The 22,139-nt window shown below is 40.6% G+C and overlaps 1 long non-coding RNA gene across 1 annotated transcript; it reads left to right on the forward strand.

Annotated features, from left to right (window-relative positions):
- The first annotated feature begins 398 nt into the window (after positions 1-398).
- On the forward strand, positions 399-13,360 carry LOC116998449. Its single transcript, XR_004418401.1, has 3 exons — positions 399-582; positions 8,585-8,721; positions 13,290-13,360. It is a non-coding gene; the product is annotated as an uncharacterized LOC116998449 (long non-coding RNA).
- The last annotated feature ends 8,779 nt before the right edge of the window (positions 13,361-22,139 follow it).

Consider the following 22,139-nt stretch of genomic DNA (forward strand, 5'->3'; position numbering starts at 1 on the left):
GAACAAGTCTGGGGGAAGGCCAAAAGGTGGTCAAGAAACGAGCACATCATATTCAGAAAGTGAGGTGGGTGTGTTGAGCCCAGACAAGGCTGCAGCAATTCTGGCCGCTGTTCTCAAGTGCCTAACTCAGGGTCACAGGGAAGAGAGATTGATGTTTCTCAGAGAAGCACCATGAGAGGATGAGAGAAGGCAGACAGAAGCTGCAGGAAAGAATACTCGGACTGTACCTATGGAAAAAGGTTTTGAAGTAACAATGGGTAATGCCTGGAGTAGGCACAGGAAGGTTATTGCACTATCCACCCTTGAGTAGGACGAGTAGGAGGCTGGTGTAAGTGACCTCCAGAAGACCTGGCATCTTAAATGAATCAATAATTCTAAAAGATAACAAGATCTGCTGAAAATCAAAAGTAATCATTGTATTACAGGGCAATTAACAGCTGATGGAAACTTTGCAGCAGTAAATACTGACTGATGATTCACAGCACAGTGGGCACCTGCTATGCCTGAAAAAATGAAGACAAACATCTTGCCTGCAACGGAAGGCTGAAGAAGGAGAACTGGGAGGAGGATGGACCTGGAAAGGTGAGACAGTCAAAGTGGCAGGGAGGGGAAATTATTTGTGCTGCAATGTTGCTACAGGTTTTTGGAAGGGCTGAGGAAGGGCTGTATTTTTCAGACCAGAAAAAGGACCTTGCAGTAATTGCAATGTGATGTGTTTCGGGCCTTTGTGAGTTTTGCTAAAACAAATACATCCATCTTATGTGAAAGTATTTGACTATAGTGGTGCTGGAAGACACATTTGTTAGAAGAGGTTAGCTACTGTGAGCTATTTTGATAGGCTAGTAGCAGCCACAGCACAAAGCCTTCTTTTCCAAAAACTGCAGTTTGCACTTTAGATATACAATGTAATTTCAGCAGTCTTAAATGCCCAACATGCTCAGCAGCCAGCTGGTGCTGTCAGAGTACTAAATTTCAGCTACAGCTTTCAGGATGCTTCAGGCAATGAGCACCCTCTCTAGAGCTCCAGACCCAGACCCAGCTCTTGTCCAGCAAGGGATATTTCAATTTTGTTTCCCCAGGATTTTTTTTTTTTTTCAGGAGGTATCTTGCTCATAAAATATGTCATTTTTGGTTAATGTTTCTCCCAAGAACCATCCACCCAAGTTATTTCTCTACTTAAACACTTTCCCTCCTCCAGATGTGAGAGTTGGAACATATTCCCATTGTTCAAGGATCAGTTTTCTACCGTCCAGTTTCGTGCCATTCCATGTCTGAACCTATTGATGTATTGTCCTGCCTCTCCCTCTGATGACTCTAGCTCCTTCCTTGACCACATCAAACCATGCCCTTCTTTTTCCAGCCCTCTATCAGCCTCTTAGGTATGAATTCTCATAGCTTGTCAAGATGTCAGCTCCCTTCTCCATCCCCTGAGTGAACTCTGTTTTCATTTTCCAGTAGTTGCTGCTAGGATTTTTTCCATTCTGCCCTTGAACTTCAAAGTTCTACTCCCTAAACTATAAAGCTGCCAAAAGTCCACCTTCAATATCTTTCCTAAAGTTCACTTATGGCAGCAAAGGCCCAGACCCACCTCCTACCCCTCTGCCACCACTGCAGGGAGAGTAAAACTGTCATGAGATTTTGTGATGTCACATTTTAGCAAATAAGAAAGCCTAAGAACAGGGGACAGCATAACAGTGACTCCTCTTATTTTATCTGTCTAAACTCTGTCAGCCTTGACTATACTAAGCACATTTCCTGGCAGATATGATGCTTGCCTTAGAGGGTCAGTGATGCAAACTCTTCCTTTTCAGGATATATTATGTCCTCAGGAAGGGAAGTGGTGGCTTGATTCAAAACTAATTTTCACGTTGAACTGTGCCAAATCAGGTTTTCGTATGCAATTTGAATTTTAAAATGTTCTCCAACGTTTTCTGCAAAGGCTGAATGAACATGGATCTTCATTGCTTGACTTCACCAGAGCTGCTCAGGGGCTCTCAGGGTTGAATTGTGTGAGTCTACTCCTTGCCCAACAGGGCAAAGGAAATAGTGGGGGTTTGTTTTATGTGAGAACAAATGCACTGGCTCCACCCCTGCTCTTTCTTGCCTGTATGATTCCAATGGGAGTTATGTTCCTGTTTGGAGCACAGTGCAGCCCCCAAGACAGCAGCACTGTTTGCAGTGTAGCCAGGCCATGGAGGGTGCACCTGTGCCTTGCAGTGCGTTCTGTGCTGGGGCTTTGCTTCCTTTCCTGCAGAATGCCTGACTTGAAACAGAGACAGGAGATGTGTTTCCTGTTGTCTGGCTGCATGTGAGTCCAGGGCTACAGCAGTCCCTTTCCATATCTTGAAAAGTTAATTCTCCAAAGTGTCTCAAGCCTGTGCCTCCCTCCTTTCCAGAGGTTTTTCCTGCATCTTGCCTTCCTGTCTCCCTCCCCCAGTGCAGAGGCAATCAGAGTTCATGCAGAAAACCCCATCCAGTGTGATGTTTACCTGTGATTTCCCAGGTGGGTGTTTGCTGCTGAATTATTCATCCCCCAAGGAAAGGGAGATGGGAACAGGAACACAATGTCTGACACCACACTGAACTTCATTAGGAAATGTTTTTTACCTGTGACAGAAAAAAAATATATAAATCCCAGACTCCAGTTCCTTGCTGATGCTAAATAAACTTCACTTATGTTCTCCCCCTTCTCTGCTACCCATCTTTGGAACACATGAGGTGGCAGATCATGCAAACACAGATACTTTCTATCCCATTTGCCTTTAGTGGTGCCAGACAGGGCACAGGCTCATAAATCAGCTTCAGGGGTTGCTTTCTGCAAATGATTTAGTGTGGGAGATACTGATTAGTGGTAGCAAAGAATTGTTTAAATGTAGAGGGTGATAAGATTTACATCCACATTTTCAAATGCAAAAGTTAATTTCAAAATGATGACTTGCTGATGCCTCCCTGGGACTGAATGCTGGGAATACTCTGGTGCCTTCTAAATCATCACAACTGGCCTGCTCTGCAGTCCTCTGTCATGGGAAAAAAAGAATTAAACAGTTTTGGTCTCCTTCTGAAAATACTTAGCTCCTTATATGTGTTGCCTGCCATTGCTCTTATCTATTTTTCAAGGGAATTCAAGGAAAGTTTGAGGCACTTTAAATCTGCATTGCTGTGTGCTAGGATGATGCTCCAGCAGTTCAGGGAGGAGGCAGCAAGGTGAGAGTGGGCAAGGGAGGCTGCAAGAGGAGAGGGAGCTCTCCCTGCACTGCAGTGATGCGTGAGCTACTGAGGGGCACAGGGCACTCACAGGCATCTCAGGAGGAAAACACATTCACAAGAGTGGGTTTTCACTGTCAGGTTTTGTTTACATTGTGAGTGAGCAAGAATTAAGTTGTGATTTGAAATGCACTTAAGCTGTCACTTAAAGACAACTTTTAAGTGATGACTTAAAGTAAAGAACTGTTTTACAGGTGCTTGATAGATCTTATGAAGTGGACCATTCCTCAGTGCCAGGAGCTTCACCACTCTAACTCATTCTACCAACATCTCTTTTTCTGTGTTTTACAAAATATATTTGCATGCTAAAAGACTCAATTTCTTTTCTCATTTTCTTTTGCTAGGGCTACAATTTAAACTGCCAAATTTTATCCTGTGACTTGAAAAAAGTTCTGATGTGCAGTAAGCTCAGAAACTCTATTCATTTTCCACAAGGCACATTTACATTTACTATAAACATCTCCAGAGATGGCAAATGTTCCAAGTCAAGGAATTACCAGAAAGCAATGAAGAAACTGGGATAGTGATGGTTATTTCTTTCTATTCACATGCATGTGTTTATTCTAAAGCAGACATTCAATTCCCTACTTCTGGAACATAGAACACTGATATCAAAGACAGAACTTTATAAGAACTTAAAGTTTGTATTGATGTAGCCAGGCATCCTTTGAGACATGCCACATGGAAAACTTATTCCTAGTTTGATCACGTCTTAAATTAACTGATTCTTCCAAAATACACTTGGATGTTTCCAGAGAGTAAGGTCTACAGAGATGGACTCCAGATAGCAAATAATGTTTATTTTAAGAAGGTAGGAACAAAAAAATTACAATCATCCTCTTTAATTTTAGGAATATATTTCACCACATTGTCAAAGAAATTGTCTTATCATGACAGATAGATAACATGGAAATCATCAGACTTTTTTGGTTGGTATATGGAAGGCTGACAGTGGTGATTGTTCCCACCCTCTCTCAAGTCTTGGCTGCATGCTTTCAACACGCAGTTCACACAATGATGTGTTCCAACACATCAGCTACTTGCTTTCTAGTTTCGTTTAAAATAAGAAAAATTTGATTCTGTGAGTGTTTCTTTCACATGCAGTGGAGACAAAGGGAGTTTTTTTATATTGAGTGCTCATGAAAAGAAACACCAGGACCTTAAAACCAGCTAGGGATTTTTGGAAAAAAGTAAGAGACAGGCAGTTCTAGCAGGACTGAATCAAAGCAGTCTGAGAAACAGACTGTGCTGATGGGAAGTCAGCTTCTCATCCATTATGTGTTATTAAAGGGAATAGCTGAGAAAGTAAATTGGAGATCACATCACAGTTCTTTTCTTTGCCTTGAAACAGTAAAGATGAACAGTGATGCCATTCTCCTCGAACAGCTGAGTGTCCTGGCCACAGCTTTTGGAAATCTTGAATGCTTTGCTTCTCTGATCTTTGGCACTTATCCTGCAGCTCATGGCTCTGATGCAGTCAGTCCACAGGCGGGGCTGCCTTGGCGTGGCAGACAACCTGGAGCCGTGTAAAAGTGATCTCTGTGAAGTATGGACAGGTATTGTAAAGAGAAAAAATCGAATTGTACAGTAGAGCAGTTCGACTGATTTTCTTATTTCTGTGTATTGTTAAGAAGGCATGGTATTTGGTCTGCATATACTGCTGATAGAGGCATTTTTTCCCTTATTTTCTGGGACAGATCTTATTTTTAGTAGAATTCAAACAAGTAAACAAACAAAATCTTTCTGCTGTGTTGAAACTCAATTTTCAGAGTTAAACCTTGGAATAACAACACTGACTAGAGTCCCTTTAGAGGATAAAGAAACCAAAAAATTAACACCACCGCTTCCCAGGAGAAATGTGCTTTTTCTTGGCACTGATTGGAAGTATAGAGGGTAAATGAGAAGCTCCAAAGAAATCTCTCTGTAGGCATTGTAAGGAATTGAGAGCTGCTGCCAAACATTTCTGCTATTCCCACAGAGACTTCATACCAGGAGGACAACAACAGACCTAAGAAAAGCTCAGTAGAGCTTGTCACACCTGGAACAGCTAAGTGTAGGTTTATAATAGAAATTTTCAGTCTGCTAAGAAACTTTCAGATTGATTAAAAAAAAGGAAACAAAAGGAAGATAAAATACAGCTTACTGTTGCATGCAAACTTCGCCGATGCGTCCTTTTTTGGTTTCCTTTTTTTAGATGTATTTTTATGCACTGATAATAATTTTTAATATTCTTAAGACATGGCTAAATTAGAAGAACTCTTTGACCTTTTTAAGTAGGTAGAATCTGGTTTTGTAATTAATTGGATTTTCAGAGAGTCCTCCCATACTGTCATTGATCTGCCCAATGCCTTCTCCTGGAGGTACAGCCTTGGCTGCCACAAGAAGCCTTGTGACTGAAACACACAGCTCAGCCCCATCTTCTGACCTGGCCTTTGCTTCATCTCCTGATGAAGGAAAAATACAGTGGAAAAAAATGTCATTTCCTTTCCTTCACTAATCCAGGAATGAAGGAAACAGAAAAGAGGGGAACTGGAAAGAACTGCACCCCTAAAATCTGTAAGTCTCTGGTGAACAGAATCCTTGCAACCCCACTGCAGCTGTCTCACCACCTGTGCTCCTGTCATAGTCACGCCTGTTGAAAAGAAAATCAAGAATCTGTATATTAGAAATTCTGACTTGATGTGCAGATATGGACTAACAATCTGTGATTCTGATGCTCCATGCTACCTTGAAATGCAAAACTAGGAATAAAATTGTAACTCTGAGTTGCACTAGGGATATTTGATTTATTCTGCATCTCACAGTAAAGTAATGCAGGTAGATGGATTTTCTTGTGGCCAGCTTGTGTTACTTTGAGTGCAGTTAAACTTGCATATAGGTTTTTTCCCCTTTAACACTACAGCTTTAATTGTAGAAATTCTGCATGTTTGTAAAACTGAGTCTACTAAGGCTAAGCTTTAAGCATACTGCATGTGCAAGAATTATTTAATTAGGAGAACCAACATTGTTTCCCTAAAAACAGACTGATGAGAAACTAATTAATTGCTTCAGAGTTTGTTGTTATAAGTCAATAAAATTGTTTTCCACAGAACCTAATGAGACATTTAAAAATATAGTATATGATAAAATCTTACTTGTCAAAAGACATTTTATACAACCTGAACTGATATTTATCATGATATAACAGAAATACTAGTGTTTCTTTTTTATAGGCAAATACTTTTATACTTAATTAGAGCCCATAAGCTAAATTGGAAAGAAAAAGCCCAAAAGCCAAACATGCAAAGTCTTAAATCTGGAATTATTTACTTAATCTAGAACCAAGTTACACTGGGCCAAGATCTGTTAACAACGGAGAATATACCATGATGCAGTTGGAAAATATTTATGCCTCATAGTATTACAAAATTCTGTTGAAAATGTTCTGCTGAATGAAATTATTGCAGCTTGAAAAAATAGGTGGAAACCCAAAGCACCTTGAGCTGGAGAACCAATTAGATGTAAGATAAAGAACCTTTCAAACTGGATTATGACAGATTTTCTACAGAAGTTCCATATGTAACTTAGAGCTGCCAATGGAAGAAGACTGAAGTCTGAAGCAAGTGGAAGATGTTGGATTTGACCCTGGACTGGGACTTTCCCTAGAGCCCTAGGAAGGTGCACAGTGGTGGAAATGGTGCCATATGGATTACAAAGGAGTGCAAGTGTGTCCCCCACAGCAGATCCCATCTAGCACAGCAGTTCTGCATATCAGCAGAAATACCCTTGGGAGCCACCTGTGCTCCCCCTGCCAAGTCCTGGCTGCTCTTGCAGGAAGCAATTCCATACTTGTCTGCCTCAGCTGTGACCTTTTGAACCCTCCAAAGCCCCAGTGGCAATTCCTGCCCTCATCTTCTTGTCCAACTAATAAGTGAGTCAAAGAGGGTGTAAATGGGTATATACCTCTCAATATGTATGCTGTATGCCAGTTTAGGTTCATTAGCCAGTATGTAATTATGCCTGATTTCACATCACTCCTGAACTTGATCCATTAAGAAAACTTTTATTCTCTGAGACAGCAATAACTTGACCTTAAATGAACTGAATGTGAAATTGCCTAGTGATTGATTTTTCAATTCAATTATTTTTCCTTCAGAAGTTAAATTTAAATGTGGCACTTTACAGTCGACAGAATCTAGGTCAAATAGATGGGATATTAATAATAACCCATCCTGTGTGAAATCTAGGGTTTATACTTAGCAGTAAATTCAGTTTATGGAATTCTCTGAAGACTGATTTTTGTGTAAGCTGCCATCTCGTACAAGACAAAGGCACAGACCAGAGTTTCCCAGACTGGGACCCCTTCCTCCCTGGTGTGCTTCCTTCCTCTACCAATTCTGGGCATCAAGGGTGTGGAAAGTAGAGGATTTCTAGATCAAGACTCTCCTTAGACTTCTTTAATCAGTTTTCTTTCCATCCTCATAGAGGTTGATCAAAACAAGACACTGCTATTTGCCTTGAATAAGAATAACTGGAAATGAAGACCTAGGGCTGCTCCCCTCAGATCCCAGAGGGAATTTGGATCATATAATGGCCCAGCCAGGAACCAGCTGAGTTAAAAGGTGTTGGACAGCATCCAGTCCAACTAAGCCACCTCAAAAGGGAAAAATCAAAAAACTAGACCTTGCAGGAATGATAAATTGATTAAAATGTATGAGTTGAAAGACAATAACAAAAACTTGGAAATATATAATTTATTGGTGCATTGGAGCTGATTAGCTTGTCTGAAAGATACTAAAGACTTTAGGGGTGCTTGTTTTTCCTTACTGCAATGTTCTTTCTGTGAATTGCCAGTAGATGATAAAAAAGTAGATGATAACTAAGAAAGCCCTGCTGGCTGGGCTTGCTTTGCCCCCAAGCAGAGAGCAAGTCCCACACTGCCTGTGTGAGGTGAGGGCAAGTTTATCCCTTTGTATCAGGTGTCAAATTAACAGCTCTGGGGAGCACCAATTCATCCAAGCTTCTGGTCCAGATGAAAAATAAATACCCTACACAGTAAATTAATATAGAAATGGAGAACTGGCCAAGTGATAGCCTACAGAAATGGACAGGTGTATGGTGATAGGTAGAAACAGTGTTGAATATTTTTTGTTGAAAAAGCGAAAATTTGGAGAGGGGGAGATAGAGAACAAAAATTAAGAGCTACATTTTCTTGGGTGAAAAAATTACTTCACAATCTTCCAGGAAGAGAGAAAGAAAGTAAAAACTTTTTAAATGAAACCTTGGAATGAATGAATGTGACCTATCTGATGCTTTTCCAATTTGTTTTTTCATCCTGTAGATCTTGTGTAAGTGGGAGTTCCACTGGCTGGTTAAAAAGCCTTTAAGGCCGACACAAGAAGAATGACTTCCTCCAGGCTTGCTTATGAGGACTGTAAATCCAGGCAGACTTTGGAATAACTCCTAGCAAAACCAAAGGTAGGCTGGTGTCACCCACCACGGTGCAAACACCTGGAGCGTGTGGTTTGCATTCTGTTCTGAAATGCCAAGTCTAGCTAAACAAAGAAATTCCCCAATTTCCACAGGGAAGTCAGAAGTGTGGCCCCTTACTACTGTGTGAGTTTATTGGCAGCTAATGACAGCCCCCATACACGTCCCCACGAAATTCCCCAGGAGATCCCAAATCCTTCAGAGCGAGAGCACGGTGCTGCTGAGCCTTTGGATGACATCTGGTGGCAAAACTGGAATAACGCACCAGAAATGGAATCACGGATGGGTGATAGCCACCTGACTGAAACTAAAGGGAAATTAAATCCATGGGGAACTAATGCGAGCTAGAAGCTGGTAGCTAAAAGTGGAAAATAATATGCTAGGAATGAAATGGAGACGCTTAATAACATCACTTTAAGAGGCAAACCCAGCTCTGATAAATGTTATATACCTGTCCAAAGCAGTCCTTAAGGAGGAGCCATAAGCAGCTCCACGGGATCAGTTACTGCCTGCTTAAAAAGAGCTGCAAACAGCAACAGGAGAGGATTAATTAGTGTACCTTAGTGGTCTCCTTGGATACCATTCAAGTGACTTCCACCATTGTTCAAGTGAAGTAACCAGGAGCACAAGCATCAGGGTAATAAATACCTGTGCTCCAGATTTGCCATGTGAATTTGAATTTGTGGAATAATCTCTTTTCAGAGGATCCATTTTGGGGTTGCCTCTAAACACGGTGCAGCAGGCAGGGAGAAGGGGGTAAAGGAGGGTTCTGCACAGGGCAGCCCTCCCCAGGAACCTGGAACCTGCCAAGGTGGCCAGGGAGGGAGCCACAGGCGCCTCCCATGAGCTGTGGGCAGGATGTTTGAGGATGGCACATTTATGTCTTTTATTGCCAAGCTGGATCTGCGAGGCTATGAAAGTGAGACACGAGGTACAAGCCCTGAGAAAGCCCTTTCACTGATGAAAGGGTTTAGTGCTTGTACTTGTGTTTAATATCTCAAACATGCTCCTCCTGCACCTTGCTGATAATTTGCTGAGAGAAGTCTGTCATCACTGTCACAGACCTTCAGAGTACTCCAGATTTCTACCCTGTCTCCCTTCACCCTAAAGGTTTCCTTTGTGCTGGTTTTAGATGTTTTATGTTGTGTGTTTATGTACTGTCTTTCCTTTGCTTTATGGAAACAGCTCTGAAATCACCAGAGGAGTTCAGTTTAGCTTCTAGTTGCCACGTGGTGTCTGCTGGTGTATGGTGTGGCCTGGGAGATGTGTGCACAGCACAGGAGGCTGTGACAACCCTGCTGTTCACATTCCCCTGCTCCTCTCCTGCTGTCTGTCACGCAGTGGAAGCACTGGGGCTGCACTCAGCCTGCCACAGTTACTGCTGAGGGCACAACCAAATTACCAGTTTGGGATTGCTCAGTCAACTGAACATTCATTTAAAACATGTAGTAACTCACACTTCACAGAGAAGCAGTGAAATTAAATAGTTGGGTTTCTCTTTGTTCTAAATCTCTGAAAATTTCCTAGCTAGTTAATTATCTGAGGGCACCAGCATTAATGATTTGTACATGATGACACATTTTCCTATCAGAATGTTCTCATTTTCACTCTGTAATATCACAATTAAAGGTCAGCAACTACTTCAGTATCAGGATTATAAGCTAGAAAAGAAAGCAAGCAAAAAAGCTTTCTTCCTCCCACAACCTCTCAGTAATTTCTTTACTGTTGGGACAATATCCTAAACTTTAAATTCTTGGTATGGGACTTTTTATCTCATTTTAATGTTTTCCCAAGGTTGAATAACATTATCAGTCCTGCTTATGTGGAGTTTTTTATAATTATATTATTTAAACAGTTCAAACAAAAATAGTGAAGAAGAAATAAAATATTAATATTCTCACAATATGCAAGTGAAGTCTGTGTCCAAGCTCTAGCTAAAGCAAGAGTTAGCTATTTTTGCTAACAAGTAAGGAGAGGTAAATGAGCCTTGTCTTGGCTTAGATAGCAGACTGGAAATGCAGAGATGTGTTTGCCCTTAGGGCTGAGCTGGATCTTTACACCCCTGGAGGGGCTGCAGCCCCATTGAGCCCTGCTGCTGCTGGGACAGGGGCTGCAAGAGCAGGGATTTGCGCAGGATGGGGTAAGGGAGGGGTGCAGCCCTCACCAGCCCCATGCAACATCTGCTCTATGCCAAATCTGTGAAAGGCCCCAGCAGAAAATAATAAAACAACCTGCAAGAGGCAATGAGCTTAAATTCCAGGAAGATTTAAATGAGATGTTAGGAAGAAGTTCTCATGGTTCGAGTGACTAAGCATTGGCATAGATTGTCAAGGCTTTGTTCTTAAAACCTAAACAGAGGAGATTTCACAATCCCTCAGCAAATTTTTGCCAAAAAATGACTCACTACAGCAGAATGTGTTGACTGATACCTTGAGATCCCTCACCACTCATGATTTTAATAATCTGTAAAAGCACAGTTCATTGATTTGCGCTTTGTTCAATCATTTGACATCTAAGCCCCAGTAATTACATCAAACATCCTGTATCAGCTGCTCGATGGTTGTATTGCACAGTACTTGGATGCATTTTTACTAATTGGCTGCTTCTCTTTTATTATTTAATGTGTATTAAGTTTTAGCCTGACTCATAGAGAACACTTCAAGTACAAGAGCCAAACAATAATTAAAGCTGTTAAAAATACATTACAGCAAAAAGTAGAAACCAAGAGTGATGAGTGGCATATTGCTGTTTTTTTCCCCACAAGCCCCCAGTGTGAAAGATTATATGGTATCATCAGCTCAAATAACAATGGGGGCTTGTGGCCTTCCCATCAAATAATATTATATATTATTTGATATGTATAATATAATAGCATTTCCATCAAAAATTCTCTATTTTTTTTCCAGTAATTCAAGAGTAAATAGTAAGTGTGAAGAGATTTCCCCAGACTAGCAGTCTGGCAGGACCACCAACTTCTTACAGCCTCTCTGCTCCTTTTTCTGCCAGATATCTGGAAGCACAGAAATGATATCTACAGACAGTCACCTTTGGGGGCAGCTCTTGACTTAGAGGGACAGCTTGTTAACTGAAAAATAAGTTGCACTGATATGAAAAGTCATCTTTATTTTGTCTGCAGGAAAGATGAGAACAGCTGTCTGGCTCATGTTGTGAAATGTGTCAGGAAAGCTGCTGGGGCACAGTTTTAAGAAACTCACTCTCACTTTCCTGCTACCTCTAAATTAATAAAGACCCCAAGATGTCCCCATTGCTCATTTTGCAGCTGCTAGAAGGGTTTATCACAAATACATTTTTCAGCTTCAGTCCCAGGCCTCTCTGATGTATAGGGAAACATAATTTGGGAAATCATATTTGTGATGCATAGTCACTTGGATACATTGCTCAGTACAGATGCCCATCACAACAGTAAAACTAAAACTGTGCTAGGTTTCAGCATTTATGATTCATCCACTATGGAAGACTTAAATCATCAGCCATTAAATGGAATGGTTCTGAATAAAATCTAAAACTAAATGAAGTCTTTTTGAGTGTCAGTCTTTCAAAGAAAAGAAGTTTGTTGCACAGCTTTTGCATTGACCATAAAGGTTGTCTTGCACACAGGACTTACTAACTATCCTTCAAATGCCAACAGCAAGGCTTAGGATACCTGACCCTGGAAGGGTGGCCAATGCAGTTGACATATTTCTGTGAGAACCACGGGTTTCAGCAGTGATCCCTACCCAGCTGTATGCCAAAGGATTTCCAAAAGCCACAAGCTCTTTGCAAAAAGCAGTGTCTGTCACACATACTGTGAAAATTGTGCTGGGCATGAGGAGTTGATGGAAAATATCTTCTGCCTGGCACTTTACTTTTCTGAAACCCCAGGTGCATATTTTTCATGCAATTTAACTTTTAAGAGAAGTAGTTATATCTGGCCACCAGAAACTAGTGTTATTAGTCTCTAGCTCTGCACTTCTCTGAATGGGAAATGATTGCAGCTAAAATACCTTCAGGTAGGAAGATGGCTCTGTGTGCCTGTAGCAAAGCATTTCAGCCTCTCCTCCAAGGTCAAAAGACACTACTTCAAATCTACTGACAGAAACCAACCTTAATAGACAAAAAATTTGTCTTACATTAAATACAAAGAACATAAGAAAATGTTTGTAAATAGTTTAGATGACCACCTATCATGCTTTCTTTCTTCTAATGTACAGTGTTGGGAAAGCAAAACTTCTGTGTGAGGCTGAAGCATCAGCTTTTCTGTGATGGGCTGAAGTACTCCTCAGTGTCCCCCACAGCATTTCTTACCAGAACTTTTATTTCAAGTGGTCTGAGTCAGCAATCAGGGCCTTCACTGTCCTCATTATTGCTTGCACACAGAAAAGATGATCTTGTCCCAGAAAACCTAGAGCGTAGGCATATGACAAATAAATGGATGTAAGAAACTAGTGCAGGGCCTCTGGAGGAAAATGAACTGGACAGAAGAATAGAGGACAATAGGTAATAATAGAAATGGCACTCCATGTAACTACTCTGTCATGAGCTCATCTCTTTTCCAGAAAGACCTGCCTGGTTCTGCCCATTCAGCTTTTGGGACTCTTCCTACTGCTTCTGGAGTCATCAAACCTTATCATCCTAAAGTAAGTAGGAAAATTTAACAGTCTATTGTATCCTCCTCTAAATTAAAGGTTTGGAGTGAGGCATGGAGATGTGAAGAAGAGATAATGAACTCTCTTTAAAGAGCAGGAGGAAAACCAGCTGTGGGTAGTCTTGGCTTTAAACATGACTGGCAGAAAACCAGCCCAGAACTCAAACCATTCTCTGTGCTTCAGTAGTCCAGGGAAAGCACCGTTTTTCCCACTAGGATGCTCATACTTTATTCACCTGCTTATATGGAGGTCTATTTCTGTTTTCTTGGAATTAAATACAACTGAATTTTGGGCCTTTCATGGTTAATCCAGCTGCAAATAACAAAAGGGAAAATTAAAATTCTGAGAAAAAGCTTCACATGATTATGTTGGAAAGGTAGAAAGAGCTCCTTCTCAGGTGGCTACAGGCGTGTGGGGCTGAGATGTTCACTGGAAGTCAATCTGTCAGCTGCTGGTGCCTCTTGTGAAGGACTTGACCTGCCCTGTTCAAGACTTTCATGTTTGTCACTGCAAGTCAGCCTTTCACACCTACACTACCTCAGTGACAATTCTTGCAGTGTTCAAAGGCTGAATGAAGAGATGGTTATGCATTGATATTCCTCATTTGAACCTCTTCAAATGCTCCTATTCCCATCTAAGCTTTTGCAGTCCTGTTCACTCCTCTGCTTACTATAAACCACAAGTTTCCTTGTTGACATTTTGTATGACATTCTTTGCTCTGCAGGGCAAGCTATGGAGGAAACTGCCATTTGTAAAATCCAAAGGTAATGGAGAGCTTCTTTTGGCAGCAATGGTCTGGGCTAAGAGCAGCAGGCAGAAATTGATGCTGGGTACTTGTTAGCACCAGCATCTTAGGAGAGGGTTTATTCTGCCAAGTGCAAATGAACACGCATTCCCTTTAAAATGCTTCATGCTTAACTGACATTTAAGGCCAAGAGAAGCCCAGCTCACAGTCCTTTTTGACCTCATTTTTCTCTCTCTTTGATTACTTGAAAAAGACACTTGAATTTCTCTCTTGCATTTGACAAGAAAAAAATTTGTTTTATGGAAATGTGGGACATGATAGTGGCAGACCTGCACCACATTAAACACTGTGGATTTTTGTTTCAAAGTTTTGAAAAAAAATTTAGTTAATGGAGAGTTTTGAGGGATGTTTTACCTTGAACTGGTTTTACCTGTGAAATTTGAAAGCAGAGCCCAGGAAGTATGTGGGGTTTATTGGCAAAAGAGTATTTCGGTGGAGAACATGAAATGAAATATTTTTCTTCATTTTGATTCATTTGATTCTGCAGAAAACTATTAATGAGTTGTAACTGCCAGAACTTTTGCTGAAATGTAACATAAGAGATAATGTAATAATTAAGTACAGAAACCAATTTTGGTCTCTGATATTTTATACTTAAGACTCTCCTTGCACTGGAAGGTGATATATATGATATGGCCTCCTGAGGGAACACTGCTGACTTACAAAGAAAACTGCAGTGCTGTATTTTTCAAATTGCCATAAACATAATTACCTCCTGCTGAGAATCTGAGTGATAATTCATAGCATCATTACTTTCAGTAAAGACTGTAATTTCTTTCAAACTGCGATTAATTCCTTCCTAAATTACAAAAGTCAAGTCAAAAATGTGTGTTGGATTGGCAAACATATAGAAATTTTATTATGTTTGCTTCATGCCAGAACATACATGAAATCTTCACCTTTTAAAGTAAATCAAAGAAAGCTTTAAATCCTGCCTGAGCTGGTAGGCAGCTGTGAAGAAGAGGAGTGATCTAGCCAAGTGAGAAGGGGAGGATGTGTTTGTCCAAATGAGCAGATTTTAACAGTGTGCATGAAACTCATTGGCCAGCAGAGGTGTCTCTGTGCTTCCCTCTGCAGCAGCCGAGCTTCCAAGCCTCCAGAAAACCCATGAATGTTTGTGGTGGTTCTTTTTCAATAGAGGGAGCAGAATTTCACTCCTTGTAAATTATTCCTCTTGAGGTTGCTTTCTCTTCTCAGTGACAGGGATGGTTCTTACCTCCAAAAGACAACGTACCACTCCTCATTTTGCTGCATCTTTCTGCCTCTAATATGAAACATAGTCATTCTAGATAACACATCTTCAAATCTAAGTTACATTGAGCTTTGATTTTAAATAGTAGAAGCTGATTTAACAATGTTCAACAGTTGGTGGTGCATGCAGCAAAGACAACCCCATGTATTTATGCATATTGAATATTAATATGGTATTTGCTTTCTTTTTATTCAGCTCAATTTGCTTCTAATTTTTCTCTTCCTTCACATAATTTCTTTTTTTAATCCTCACTGGTTGCTAAGTAACAGTAGCAGGATTGCTGCAGATGTGCAATAGGCATCTTTGATTACTGTGGTGGTCTTTCTTTTTAGAGAAAAAAAGTCTTTCAGTAAAAAAGAACAATAATTAAAGTAAGGGTGGCCTGATAAAAGATAAAAGTTTTATCTTATCCCAGATTTTTGCAGTTATTCATACATTGTGTCAGCCAATGGTATAAAGTATTTGGGAGGAGTGCATTATTCTTAAATGGATCAATCACCACAGGACTACCTCTCCCAGAGAGTTCTACCTCACTGAATATGACATAAGGCAGGCTTGTCGCCCCTGGCTGCACCTGTGCTGGGACTTTGTTTGTAGCACACTCCTGCTGAAACAGGGTGGGCCAGAAGTTGCAAGATCATGGACCCTCGTTTCTGTGATCTTCTGTAAGTATTTCTGTGTAGATTAGGAGTCTTATCACTGGCCAAGCTCTAATACTTGTGCCCACACATGCTGGCAGTTCCTCTTCGCTTTTGTCGGTACAGCACTCCAGAGCTTTAGCCCAAGTTTTATGGGAATGTAATGCAGGTGGCTGTCTGGGCAAAAAGAAACCTCTCAGCTCATTTTCATGGCTCTTCACAGTTACTGTGCATATTACTCAAGTGTCTCAGGTGTCCTTTCTGAATTCATTTCCCTGAGCACTGCAGCCCCCCTCGGGCTCTTGGTAGCCAGGAATCTCCACAGCAGGAAGCCCTTGCCTGTTCCCTGTCCCCCTTGGCAGCCAGGCTGCCCTGTCCCTGTTCTCCATCTCTGCCATCAGCTGCTCCTCTGTGAAAGGGAACTGTGTGTGAAGTGCAAGAGTTAAATCTATTGATCATTAGTTTGGAAGAGAGTAGCAGCATGCCTGTGTGACAGTGAATGATTGCTTTACTGATAGATTTCATTTTAGCATTTACTAATTTGGGGGTGTTTGACGTTGTATCTGCAGCAGGATGTTAATGTAGATTTTAAGCAGCAATTATATATAGATATATTGTCCTCTTAATGTAGGAAGAACAGAAGAATTTTAATTGCTGATGTTATTAAAAACTAATACATAGCATTTTAAAGATGTGGATATTGTGTTCTTAACTTTTTGTAGCTAGGTTAGGATGGTTCCATTTATTTTGTCTTTTTGTATTATTTAGTTTAATCAAATGTGTCCATTAAGTGTAGAATGTGGCATTTGAATTATTTTAGGAAGTGCTTGCAGGAGATTGATTTTTGCCTGTGTTTGCAGAGACTGAAGGAGTTTGCCTGTGTAATCTCCAAAAAGGTCAAATCTTGACTTAATAAATGTATGATTCAGGAACATAAACCTCATTCTTTAGGACATCACATTAATATTTATTGGGGTCTGAATACTACAAAGACCTGCTAATTAGCTACAGAATCTTTTGTGTGTTGGTTAAACTGGCTCAAGAGGGATTAAAATTGCTTCCATTATGATAAATCTGCCAGGCACTGGACTCATATTCCCATTAATTCCTATGGTTCAGACTAGCATGTAGGTACATCTTTCTGCCATGAATAATAGTGGTTATGACATTTTAAATAAATTCAGTGAAGAATATTTCTAAGAGGAATCATTCTCTATTACTGATGGTAGAGTAAGAACCAGACTGTACTGTCCAAGGACAGGGCTGCTGTGCACAGGTACTGCCTAGGTGAGGGAGAATATGTCTGTATATTGTGGGAGACAATATGGTACAAGCATCACCAGGCTGAGCTGAGCCTGTAAATCCACAAGACTCAGTCTGGATCTGGCCCAGAATAAGTACAGCTATATTTGCACAGTGCCAGCCTTAATCAAATATGCCTTGCTTCTGGTCTCTGTTCAGCTGTTTTTCAAATACCTTTGATTACAAAGCTGTGGGTTCAAAAAGATAAGATTAGATAAAGTAACTAGTAATCTCAGTATTTTTCTAAAATGGGAAAGAGAATGTATGCAGTGAAACAGTTGAAAAAAATCTTGGTGCCCTGCTAAAAAATTCCTGGAATAAGTGGGCTTAAGACTTGCAGCTAAAAGCTCATGCCTTATGTTAAGGGAAGAATCCACAGAGTCAAAAAAAAAAAAAGTGGGGAGGAAGATCTAAAAAATAATCATATGGGTCAGAGGACACTAAGCAAAATCACAAAAATCAGGCTTTTCCCCCTAAGAAATGTGGCAACTGCTGTTGGCAGGCATGCAGAACCATGTGGAGATAAGAGTATGTTCTTTCAGCCCAGGATCCCACAGCTGAAAATGCTTCTTGACACTACAAGCGGTGATACAGACCAAGGTGGGAGGATGCTGAGGAGACAGGCTTATGCCTCATGGGGATGCTGAAGTGGAGAAAGGGAAGTAAGCACTGCATATGTTTGAGGAAATTTAAGAGAATGCACTCAAATGTACCTGTGACTGACCAGTTTAAACCTTGGAGGCACTTTCTGGATTAGTCAGTAAAAGATAAATATTGATGGAATTTGTCTGACCTTGAATCAACAAAAACTTTGTTTTCACAGAGCACATGGCATCTGATAACAGAGTGATTCAGCTAAAGAACTTCGCACCTCTGTGCAGTATCATCAACATTGTGCTAACTCTGGAGGGATAATGACATTTAAAAAATACTTGGATGCAGCTGTGGGAATTTTAACTCCTGTGATTTTTTTTTTTTGTTTTTCCTTCAGACAAGTTTTATTCTAAAGCAGAAAAATATCATTTCATAAAACTTCATTTGAAGTCCCATCTCTGAATCTTCATGACTCTCATCTTTCACAGAAAGGAAGAAAAATGGCAAGGGAGCTAGTCCATCTGCATAAAGTATTTACCCAGAACTCCTGATGGGCTAAAACCACAGAGAAGTGCTCTCTGCTCTTACTTATTGGCACATATAAGTCAGCCCTCAGAAAGCTTCAACTACATCAACTTTGATCTCAGCACTTTCCTACTGATGCTTTTGAGCCATCATAACAGGAAGAAGCAGAAGGACTCCGATAGAGCTAAGGTTTTTCCAGAAGCTGAAGAGCATGAGAGAAATGTTGGATTAGCTCCAAGAGAGCCTCTTTTGACACAGAACTAAACAGAGCTGGAGCAGTCATCGTTGGCTGAGCTGAAGGCAGGGCTGGGCAGCGTTCCCAAGAGGCTGGAGCCTCTCTGCAAGCCCTCTTGCATGGTGCTACACAATGAAAACCATGCACCAAGCAGAGAGGTGGCGGCTAAAAGCACACATGCCTCCTGCCTGCTCTTTTTGGTGAGTGAGGAGTCAAAACAATGGGCTATTTCTACCACTAGCTCAAGGGAATGCCTTATGTGTCATCATAAGCACACTGCTGGGGGCAGGGTTGGGTTGAAGCTGTGTTTGAATATTAAGGTAATCTTTCTTCCCAGCTCCAAGAATACAGTGCTTGGAAGGAGGGGACAATTGAAGAGGTCTCTCAGAGTTTAGTGGTTCCAGAAATCCTGGGTGGGGGCATGACCTCATGGTATAGAAGAACCCTGAAATACTTTGAAATGTTTTTTTTTTTTTTTTTCTGATTATTCCAGTCAACTAGGAGAGAGCTTATACAGTTTGAAACTTTTATTTCTTGCTAACACATGTTCACACACACACCATGTCATTCTGTTGAATTGTTTCCAGAAAATTAATTATTCTTTAGAAAGATTTTGTCTTTCTCTGAGGACAGTTGCTACTTTTCTACATTAGAGAAATCTTTTGTCTTTGTTTAACAAATAGGTGCAGTGGGGAAATACTTGCCTGGGAAATTACTGGAGGGAATAAGATGTACAAAGATCTTGATGCTGCAGTCCAAGATAAACGGGACATTGTAATACATTTAGCAAATGAAAATGCAAATCACAGAACAGTAAAGGAGGAAAAAATACATTCCCTTGCCTGAACATTCAGAGAAAGGGAGTGGGACTGGAAGGTGTTTGACAAGCACATTATTCTCAGTCTCCTGCTAATTTAGTGTTATCAGAATTGCTTGCGGCTGTCATTCCATGAGCAAATATATTTGTAGAAGTGCCAGTGGTTCCAGAGAGATGATGCACTTATCAGAAAAAAATGTGAGTACTGTGAGGAGACTTCAAGCAAATGATAACTGGTAGAAGAGGTGTCCAGGAAGACTTCTTGTGCTTATCAGGAGTCTTTTATTAAAACCTAATCAGTGTGGTGTTAAATTATTAGTTACAGCTAGAGAATCTAATTGGAGTTTTCTTTGTTTGTACGTGTGAGTTCGACTTATCAGTGTGCTTGGCTTCTCTGCAAGCTAACAATAAATTTATATCTAAGCAATGAGATAGAGTTAAGGCCAATGCAGAGACAGAGCTGGCAAAGAAGGAATTATTTTTAAAGGGGCTTGAGAAGTAGCCATACAACTCTCTGAGACTTAAGAAGCACAAAAAAAGGGGGGAAAAGGATAAAAAACACAAGGGGAGAATAAATGTGGAAACTGTGAAGGAAGAAATCTGAGAAAATATGTAGAAAGAAAGAGGAATAGAAGTGAGGGAAAGAGAGATTGTGGGAAAGTTTGGAATGTAGACAGACAGAAATAGCTTTGTGGAGGACAAATAGAGAATGGTAACAGGAAAGAGACTAAAATAAGAGAAAATGGGAAAATGAGAAAATAAACACAACCACTAGAATTACAGAATGCATAAGCCCCACCTAGCACTGTGGTCACTGAATGTCACCCTAAGGATTGTCTAAGGATTTCTGCTGAAACTATGCTATCAAAATCCATGAAGCTTTGGTGTGCCGTTGATGCACAGGGATGTGTATCTTTGTAGGATGAGGCTGCATGTAACCAGACTGAAAACTGCCTTGCCTACAAGCAGATAAGTTTCCATGGTATGATCCCAAATGCAGCTCAAGGGTTCAAAGCCACCTTTAGGTCCCCCCCAAAGAAAATGGATCTTCCATCTGTCTTTGGCTACTAAATTACAGATTTGTGACAAATACATGGATTTTTATGAAAGGTTTCTTACAAAATAATTACATCTCTGTAATTCATATTTTTGTTTAGCAGATACAGTTTAACAAGTCTTCTGGCACATATGATTTTACTCCTGTAGGAGTAAAAGGCTGTGTAAAAATCTTTTTTATATTTTTAATCCTTTTAATGACATCAAGATTTATATCCCTGTTAATTTTCAAGTGGAGTTTTTCTTCCATTTTTGTGGAGATGTAGCAATCCAAATTAATGCGCCTAAGAAATTATCTTTCAAATTTCTACTGTGTGGATACCAAGGAGGTGCTTAGAAAAACAAACCTCCAAATATTCCAATTGCTCCAGAGCTGGGTTTTCATCGAGGGAGCCCACTGCTAGCAATGCCACTGTCAGCCCTATGGTGTGTTGTGTAGCTTGTGATGCTTTTGCCATGGGTTTTGATTGGGCACTGCAGTCAGCAGAGCTTTAGTGATTCTGCTCCTGCCTTTGGTTACAGCTCTCTGCAGACATGCAGGTATTTGCTCCGGCCATCCCAGGGCAGCTCTGTTTTCCAAAGCATTAATCACTGCAGAGGAGCAAGGAGAACAATGGAAGTCCTGTGGGCATTTGAAATGGTTCAGCTCCACTCTATACTGTGGAGGCAGCCAAGCTTTATGTGTTATGAGACAAATAGAAAATGTTTGAATAGAGTGTGTGGGGAGAGAGAAGTAGATTAGAAGCCACTCACAGCACATAGCACCTTTTCCAGAGTGCTGAGTAGCAGGTGATGTTCAGGCAGTAATTTGGGGCTGGGAGGATACTTTAGATCTGCTCCAACCTAGCTCTGAGGATTGTGGAGAGTCGGATTTCCTTACTGACTACATTGATTCCTCTCCTGATTTCCAGCAGTGCTAATTTCATAGGCTTGGGGACCTTCAGAGACACATGGATACCAAGCCTAGGATAACAGAGGTCTGGGCTCATTTTTCCTTGCAATATGGGTTCATTAATTTCCATGCTCCTACAAATGGGGGTCATTTTAGGTATGTTGCCTCACCCTTGAAGCCTCTCAGCAGGTACTGCTAGTTTGTTGTCTGGAAAATGTCTTCTAACATAGGTTTACACAGATAATTTAAATAATGTAAAAACCTCAACTGAAACTGCTACTTGCACCTGTATGTGTTTTAGATGGCCCCAGAACAACAGTGCTACTTACAAGTCACTAATGTCTAACATCTCCCAGATGATGGGTAACTGTTCTGATTTTAGAGATGTTGTATCCCAAAAAAACCCAAGCAAACCATGCTGCAAAAAAACCAAAACCCCACAAAACCACAAACCTCAAGTGAGAATGGTCTCTGAAGTAAAAATGGTTGGGAGTTTTTGAGCATTGGTAAGAATGAGGGATGTGTTCAGAGTTGATGAACACTGTGAGAAGAAGCACACAAAAACTTCTGAAAATATCTATCAAAACTTCGGGTGGTCTAATACATTACAAAAAAACAAGAAACCCAAAATAAAACAAAAACAA

The sequence above is a fragment of the Catharus ustulatus genome, chromosome 7 (genome assembly GCF_009819885.2).
Source record: "Catharus ustulatus isolate bCatUst1 chromosome 7, bCatUst1.pri.v2, whole genome shotgun sequence".
In the NCBI taxonomy this organism is placed as follows: Eukaryota; Metazoa; Chordata; class Aves; order Passeriformes; family Turdidae; genus Catharus; species Catharus ustulatus.